The sequence below is a fragment of the Trichosurus vulpecula genome, chromosome 9 (genome assembly GCF_011100635.1).
Source record: "Trichosurus vulpecula isolate mTriVul1 chromosome 9, mTriVul1.pri, whole genome shotgun sequence".
Classification (NCBI taxonomy): domain Eukaryota; kingdom Metazoa; phylum Chordata; class Mammalia; order Diprotodontia; family Phalangeridae; genus Trichosurus; species Trichosurus vulpecula.
The window spans coordinates 59,471,774-59,479,026 of record NC_050581.1 but is presented as its reverse complement, the minus strand read 5'-3'; positions in this window follow the sequence as shown (position 1 = coordinate 59,479,026).

Below are 7,253 nucleotides of genomic sequence, written 5' to 3'. Positions count from 1 at the left end.
CCTCTGTTACCTTTCACTCTGGCTCCAAGATCTACCCATCTCCCATTCTGGATCTTGCATGTCCCTAGGTAAGAATAAGCTGTCTGACCATGGACAAGTCTCTTTTTTCTGGGCCTGATTTCTTCGTTTGTAAAATTATGCTGGTGCTGTCTGCTTTACTGGTCTTTTCAAAGAAAGTACTTTGTAAACCATTCAAAAAAGAGCTAGAATTTATATATAGCTTTATATATTTATATAGTTACACACACATACACACATGCACACACACACACACACACACACATATATATACATATATATATGTAGAGAGAGAGAGAGAGAGAGAGAGGCAGAGAGAGAGAGAGAGAGACAGAGAGAGAGAGAGAGACAGAGAGACAGAGAGAAAGAGAGAGGGGGGAGAGAGGAGAGGAAAGGGGAGGGGAGGGGAGGGAGAGAGAAGCAACATTTATATATCACTTTAAGGTTTGCAAAGACCCTGGGAGATTTTTGTGCTATCATGATCCCTATTCTACAGATGTAGAAACCGAAAGATAAGTTACTTGCCTAGAGTCACCAAGCTAGGTGGAATTTGAACTTAAGGTCTTCCTCCGTGTCTGGTACTCTCTCCCTGTACCAAATGTGAGCTAATGGGTCTGTAATGGAGTGGCAGCAATGCTGGATTTTGAGATAGAGGCACTTGGTTTAAATTCTCTCTTTGATATCACTACCTGTGTGAACCTGGGCAAATTACTTTCCCCCACTGGGACTCAGTTTTCTGATCTAAAAGTTGAAAGAGTTGAACTAGTTGACCTATAAGATTCTTCCAGCTCTAGATAGTATCTATCCACTGAATCACCTAGCTGTCATATGTAATAAAATAGTGAACCCCAAGGCCAAGGGTCGTTGGGGACTGAACCAGCGCCCCTGTAGTTCTTCAGCAGCAGAATATAGGTTTTCAGTGATTTAGGAAGACAATGTGGTAAACTGATAAGGGTACTGGATTGAGAGTCAGAGGACTTGGCTTCAAATTCCAGTTTGGTGACTGGCTTATAGTTTTTCTTTCTTCCCTAATATCTGCTCTCATACTAGGGAATATGTGTGTGTATGTGTGTGTGTACACACACATGTATATGTATATATGTGTATATGTATACATGTATGTATATATGTGTATGTGCACATATAAACATATACATATATGTATATACACACAAATATACATGTGCATACAATACATTTATACATGTATGTTTATGTATGTATATGTGTGTGTATACACACACATACATGCATGTATGCATGCCTACCTTCAGCTAAGTGGTGCAGTGGATAGAGTGCTGGGCCTGGAATCAAGAAGACCTGGGTTCAAATCCAGTCTCAGACATTTACCAGATGTGTGATTCTGGGCAAGTCACATAACACTGTTTGCCTCAGTTTCCTCATGTGTAAAATGAGCTGGAGAAGGAAATCACAAACCATTCCAGTATCTTTGCCTAGAAAACTCCAAATGGGGTCATGAAGAGTCAGATGTGACTAAACCATACACACACACACACACACACACACACACACTCATTCCTCATACATTTCTTATTTCTTCATTTTCTACCTGGCAGACTCATTTTGAACTTCTTTGACTGTATCATGAGCACAGTAAATTTATCATTGGGTGCTCATGCCTCAAAACCCTCTGATTGGAAGCAGAGTCATAAATTCCTCCCTTTAAGGAGAGGGATCAGGGCAGGCATCTCTTCATTGCTAAGTTTGATGCACTTTGACATTGAACTGTTTGCGTGTGTCTGTGTACATATGTGTTGGTTGTTGTCCTTCATTCTTGAAGAGGACCAAAATGACATCATTATGTTGGAGTCAAGTTACAGTGTGTCCAACTGTGGCTGATCAGAGCAATACAAGCTAGGAATGCTCTACCACGGGTTGGGCACAAATAGTCCACATGAGCATTTGGAGTGTAAATGTCTCTAAATTTGTGCATCTCACGTTTCTTTTGAGCTATTACAATTCTGCTTTGCTCATAGAGCACAGCACCTTCTTTGGTGCAGGTACACCATGTTGAGTGGTCCTTTGCAGGTGTCTCCCATGTCATTCAATCAATTCCAAAGTTCTTCAGAGAGACCTTGAGAGTGTCCTTGTGTCGATTCTTCTGACCTGCAGGTAAGCACTTGCCTTGTGTGAGTTCTCTGTAAAATAATCTTTTAGGCAAAATGTGTTCGCCTATTAGAATTGCATTCTCTGCGGTAGAGTTTCAACGCTTGGCAGTTCAACTCCAGAAAGGATCTGACATGTAGTACCTTGTCTTGCCAGGAAATCTCCAGAATCTTCTAAGACAATTCAAATGGAAACAATGCAGTTTCCTGGCATGGCACTGATAAACTGTCCATGTGGGCCTTCAGTCCAGTAGGCAGTCTAATACCTTTTCTCTCCTACACTTTCCTTCGGAGCCTCCCAAACACTGAGCTAGCTCTAGCAATGTATGCATCAACCTACATCCCGGAAAAGTATACTGCCAAGGTAAGAGAATTTATCTACTGCATTCAATATTTCTCCATTTGCTATAATTGACAGTTCCATGTATGGATGGTATGGAGCTGGCTGGTGGAGAACCTCTGTTTTTTTTATGTTAATTAAAATTACACATCAGCAGAGAATTAATCCATACTCTGTTGAATCTCAGCCTCAGAGGCTGCATTGAGTGCATAGTTATCTGCAAACAAAAAGTCATTGACCAATTCTCCCTCCACTTTAGTCTTGGCTTGTAGCCTTTTAAAATTAAATAACTTACTGTCAGTGTGGTAGCTGATCTTGATGCCATTTTCGTTGAAGGCATCTGACAACAGTGCTGATAAGATCATGCTGACAAGCATGGGAGCAAGCACACAGACCTGCTTCACTCCATCAGTGACTGAGAAAGCGTGAGAGCATTGTCCGTTATCCAGAACCTGTGCAAGCATGCTGTCATGAAACTGACATAATACTGATGAACTTCTCCAAGCAACCAAATTTTGACATAATGTTCCACAAACCCTCATGACTGGCAGTATCAAAGGCCTTGTTCAGATTGATGAATGTTGCGTACAGACCTCTGTTCTGCTCCTGGCATTTCTCCTGGAGTTGTTGGTCAGCAAACATCGTATCAACTGTTCTTCAGGACCTTTCTGGAGCCACACTGGCTTTTGGGTGTATTACTATCTTCCAGATGATTGAGAAGGACTCTGGCAAGAATCTTTCTGGCAATGACTAAGAGAGGGACCACTCTTGGGATTGTCACAGGACTCCTTCATAGAGACAGTGTCCAGTGTATGGACAGTGGAGGCATCCTTGAACTCCTGGGGATAATCTTCTCTTGCCATATAACCCAGAAAATTTCAGTCCACTTTGGTATGAGCCATGGACCCCCTGCCTTGCAAATCTCAGCTGGAATAGAATCAGCACCAGGTGCTTTGCCATATAAGAGGAGGTTAATAGTATTCAAAACCTCTTCTTCATTTGGAAGTTCGGCTGGAAAGGGACTGACTACAACCTGAGGTATATGGTCAGTGGCTTCAGCATTGATTGATGACAGTTGTTGAGAACACCATGGAAGTGTTCAGCCCATCTCTCCAGATCATGTCCTTATCACTAATGAATGTGTCTCCATCAGCACTGAGTAGGTGAGATGCAACACACTTCTTTGGCCCATAAATAACCTTCAGGGCACCATGAAAATGCTTTGGATTATTACTATCAGTGTAAAATTGAATTTCATTCATCTTCTTACTGAGGCAAGAAGACTGCATCTCTCTAAGATTCTCTTGAATTTTACTTTTGGTGGAGTTAAATGGTGCATTATTAGAGACAGATGAACTATCCTGCTGATAAACCCTGTGGAGTTCTTGTTTTTCATTTAGCAGCTTCTGAATTTCCCCATCATTTTTGTCAAACCAACCCATGATTGTGAGTGTTCTGGCTCAAAGGAGTGAAAGCTGCCCTTTCCTTTTCTGCTCTACTATTAACAACTGTGTATTGGCTCAGCTTTCCCTCCAAGTTAGCAACAAACTTCCTTCTGGGAGAAGTGCTCTCACCTGCAGACATTAAATCTTCTGGTAGTCATCTTGCCTTGGGGCCATCGCTTTTGTTGAATTTGAATATTTAGCTTGGAGACAGTAAGTCTACAATCCATCCAGCACTTTACATTGCTTTCATCAACTTCACATCCTGTCTCTCTTCTCCTTACAATGATATAGTCTATTTATGCCAATGTTTCCTGTGAGTGTGTGTCCATGAAGTTTTATTGTGTTTAGATAAACTGAAGATGGTGTGGGTGATAAGAAGGGCATAAGATGTATGTGCATGTGTGTGTGTGTATGTGGTCCACCATCCTCTGTCCTTTTCAGATAAGAGTGAGATTCACATAATGCCTGCTCCCTCCAACTCTTCTTATATCCCATCCTCTTCTTTCAATACTGACATAATCATTTTACCCTTCTTTGGCTTTCCCCTATTCAAACCCTCAGAATAGAATAAAACACTCCCAGACCTTCTGTTTTTCTTAGTTAACTCCACCAATACTCTTTGAAGACATCAAGGTTTTGAGGGAATATTTGTTTCTTCTCCTTCTATTAGAATATTAAACCTTTCATCATCATACAGCCCATTCCAGCTGCTCAAATAAATTTACTTTTCTAGGTTTCCCTGGATTCTTGTGTTTGCATTTCAAAGTTCCTACTCAGCTCTGGTCTTTTTTTTTAAAAAAAAAACCAAACCAAACAAAACAGAAATGATTGAAAGTCCTCTATTCCATTAAAGATCTATTTTCCTTTTGTAAGATTATACTAAGGTTTGCAGAGTAAGTATTCTTGGTTGTAAGCCTCTTTTACCTTTTGGAATACTATATTTCAATATCTCCTTTAATTTTTGTAGAAGCTACAGGTCTTGAATGATTCTGACTGTAATTCCTTGGTACTAGAACTGCTTCTCTCTGGATGCTTGCTATATTTTTCTTTTCACAAGAGAACTCTAGATTCTGGCTATGACATTTATGGGTTATTTCTGAACTCGGGGGGTTTCTTTCAATAAGTGGTCTGTGGATTCTTCTTATCTTTACCTTGTCCTTTGCTACTAAGGGATCTGTTTTCATTTATGATTTCTTGAAATATAGTGTTCAGGCTTTTAAAAAATCATGTTTTTCAGGGAGTCCAATGAGTCTTAAATTATCTTTCCTTGACCTGTTTTCCAGGTCAGTTGTTTTTGATATGAGATATACTATGTTGTTTCCTCTCCCACCCCCATTTTTCAATCTATCAATTTAGATTAATATTATTTATTTATTTATTGCTCTCATTGATTTATTTGGTCTGCTCAAGTTTCCAGGGATTCCTTTTCCTAGATAAAGTTTACCATTTTCTTCCCTTAGCTATTCTAGTTCTTCCCTCTAGAGCTTTTATTTCATTTCCAAATCTTATTTCATTTTTTTTCTAGGTATTTGTGTAGTCCTTATGGAAAAATCTATTTTTTCCCTTGTAGGTTTTATGCAGTTTGTCTCTTTTTCTTTTGAAGGCTCTTACATCTAATACACACACATATACATGTATACACACATATGTATGCATGTGTATATACATATATATATATACACATACATATATATGTATATTTAATACTGGGTGGTCTCTTCTTTGGTTTACTAATCTCTCCAGATTTAGTTCCTGCAATGAGGCTTTGTGCCAGAGCCAGGCTCTGAGTCACTGGGGTTCTTGCACTTACCTCCACCTCCCAGGGTTCAGCATCCCTCAGATCTTTGAGATTCAAAATGCTAGATCTTCAGGGCCCTCTATGGCATCTCAGGACAAGAGCTAGGGATCTTGGAGTCCTTGGGTACCTTGGCTGTTCAGGTCTGAATGTTGCATATCGTATTAGGCTGATCGCTGCTATACTCCAAGGCTTCCAAGATTTCCATTTTGGGAATTTCTGACCTTGTGGGGTTTTCTTAGCATATGTGTATGGTAGGTCTTAGCTTTTATTGCCTTAGACACAGACCCTTCTTGTTCATTTCTGGTTTGGGAGGATGAAAGGCTTGGTTGCCTGAGCTGAGACCTGTTGGTGACATCCTCTGCTATCACTGGCTGACTTTTAGATGACCTTTTGTATAGTTCTGGGCTGAAAGAAGTCAACTTATTGTAGCTTTTCATTGAATTTTTGTTGGCTTATTAATTAGTCTGGTATGGCTTATAGGTTTTTGCTAGAGTCTTCTCTGGGTAGTCTGCCTTTGTGTAGGCAGCCATCTTGGCTCAAAGTCCCCACCAAGAATTTCTTAATTGCTAAATTTAATGAACTTTTCTCAATGTTCATCCTTTATCACCTTTCTGCAATATTTGACATGGTTCATCACTGTCTTCTCCCTATTCTTTTGTTGTTTTTTTGTTTTGTTTTGGCCATTGCCTTTGCCTGGTTTTCTTCCAGTATGCTCCTTCTCTGTCTCTTTTGCTGGTTCTTAATCCATGTCATCTCCACTAATTGTGAGTGTTTCCCAAGGCTCTGTTCTGGGCTGTCTTCTGTTTTTGCTTTCTACTACCTCACTTAGTGATCTCTTTAGTTTCGTATGTCCAGTGATCATCTCTGAGCAAGTGATTCTCAGGAAAATGGAAAGTCTTTTTAGCGGTAGAACTACATGTAATGTGTTTCAAGCTAGTTGAAGACTTTGGAGGATATCCTAGACAGGATCATTCATTCATTCATTCAATCCTTCAACAAACACTCCTTAAGTACTTTCTGTGGTACTATGCACTGAGCTAGATGCTAGAAATACAACATAAAAAGAAATTAGTGCCTACTCTCAAGAAACTTACGGTCTACTGGTACAAAGCAATATATACAAAACCCCCATACCAAATATATATATATATATATATATATATATATATATATATATGTATCTATCTATCTATCTATATATATATGTATCTATCTATATATATATATACACACACATATATAATTTGAAAATGAAGTAATTTTAGAAGGGATAGCACTGGCAGATGAGGGGATAAGGAGAGACTTGGAATAGGACATAGAAGTTCAAGCCTTGAAGCTAGAAATGCTAACAGGCATATTTGAGCCCTTGGGAAAATTAGGAAAGTAGATAAAGTTGGAATTTAGTCTACTTCCCCCTCCCCATTCCCCATTCCCTCCCTCCCTCTCTCCCTACTCCCCAGGTACCCTTAACTTCTTTCAGGGGCTTCTCACTGAGGTACCCTCTGTCTCATCTTGAGTCAACCCAA